Raw genomic sequence first — 2,122 nt, 5'->3', positions numbered from 1 at the left:
TTTATTTTTATTTTTGAACTCACTTGAATAATTGTGTTGCATTTGTTACCGGTACATCATATATATATTTTAATCCTTTCTCCCGGGACTTTTAGCTGGGACTTTAAAGCTCCAAAGATTTAATTAATCTGTGCTTTAAAGCTTGTTAAAACATAACTTTGTGCAATGACATTCAGTGTGTTTGATAATACTTAAAATACCTCAAGGATGTTTGAAGTCGCTGCAGGTTGATTTTAATATTGTACTGAAATCAATGGAATCCAGAAAAACAAACTACGGTTTGCTTTGTAAACCAGTCAGCAGTGAAATATACGGTATGTACGGTCTAAACTTACCAGACAGTCTCCAGGGTAGAACTTGAATGACCTGATCAATTTCTAATCAAGAAAGACTTACAGCCCCTCTCTCCTGGTGGTGGTGGTTTACACAAATCTCTGTTCTTTTTTCCCTCATTTATTTTCCAATACATTTCTCACTCTCAAACTTTGGATATACCGGTACAGCTTTATTGTGTTATTGTGCTTGTATGCACTATTGGGTTGTGTTTGCCACCGTCAGGTCGCAAGTTAATATGCAAAGCTCCACTGGCTGTCCGTCCGTCCGTAGTAGTAGTAATAGTAGAAATCTTTATTTCGGTTCATTAAAGAAAAAAATAAAATACATAAGTACAATGTAGTCCACTGACAACAGTGGCACAGAAAAGGAATAGGCTGAAGCCTGGGCTTAAAAGCCCGTTTTATAACGTTGTGACCAACGTGAAACCTTTCCCTCATAATATGGGGTTGTGGTATAAATATGTTTGAGAGATCCTGGACTAAAGAAATACTGTTTTGTAAGCCCGTACCTCAAGAATGTGTCATCATGTTAATGTACACTGTACAGTATCTCAATTTGGTGATAGTTAATAGTGTTACTAAATTACTTCTCCTTCATGTATTTACATTCTATTTAATCTCCGGAAACTGAGTGAACTTATCCATTCATGTTTTAATTTAGATCCTAATGGTTTGAACGCTTTCACTTATTTTATCTCCTGGGCTACTGCAGACAATTATTCAATACGGCTATGGGACATATTTTTTATAAAGAGATTAAAGGGTCTCAAAAAATAAAATAAAAACAATCATGCTTTTAAAGGTCTGCTGAGAGAAAGCATGACCTTTTTTTTTTATTAACTACTATACCATGGAGCTACCTACGTGTGCAGAAACCTTTATCCCTTTAAAATGGTTCTATGGTCCTCTGGTATACCTTTCACCTATCCTGCAGTCAACTGAGTGCAGTGATCTTCTCACAGAATTGACCTTTTATTTTATTGTTAAAATGAAAAGGGAGAAAGCACAGCTGAATCATTAATTGAAAGCTCTCACTCAGGGACGTGCTGGCCATTGGGGAAAGCGGGACAACTCCCTAATGGCCGTTCCAGGCTGGCCATTAGGAAAATAATAAAAATAAAATGTCGGCCTTCGTTCCATTTTGGGGGCTGGGCGGCCAACAAAGTAAATCGTCACTGTCGGGCAGAAACCTTGTATCTCCAAGTTTCAAATGTGTAAATTTTTTCGCAAAGCAAAGCCCTGTTTCATCATACAAGGCCGTCGCACAAAAGTAGTGAAAACAGCAGATCTACAAGCACACAACGCCTCGCGGTGCGAGGCGTTGTGTGCTAGTAGATCGGCTGTTTTCACTAGTTTAAATCATTTTTAAAATGATAAATACAAAACAAACAGTTTTGGACATACAAGGTTTCCACCCGACAACGACGAAATATAACTCATGTACAGTAATTGATCCACTGGCTTGTCACTTGTCATGATCTGAAATGGCAAATCTTTGAGTAGCAGCAGCGCTATAGAGAGAGATCTCTCTCTATAGCGTGCAATGAGGGCCTCTCCAACTCTTTTTCCCAGGCTGAATCAGGGGCCCAGCACGTCCCTGCTCTCTTGCGTTGTTGTGTTGTCTAACAGTTCAAAAGGCAGGCTCATTATCAGGTGGTCTGGGCTTTTTGAGGCTGTGAATGCCAGCATCCTCCCTGTCCAAATCAGAGTCACTCAGAGAGCCTACTTGTTCCACAAGGCCCAGGCAGAACTTTCAGAAACATCAGAACATTTATTTGTCAATAAAT

Source organism: Nannobrachium achirus, assembly GCF_963921795.1.
Source record: "Nannobrachium achirus genome assembly, chromosome: 10".
NCBI classification, from domain to species: domain Eukaryota; kingdom Metazoa; phylum Chordata; class Actinopteri; order Myctophiformes; family Myctophidae; genus Nannobrachium; species Nannobrachium achirus.
Note: the sequence above shows the minus strand (reverse complement) of the source record.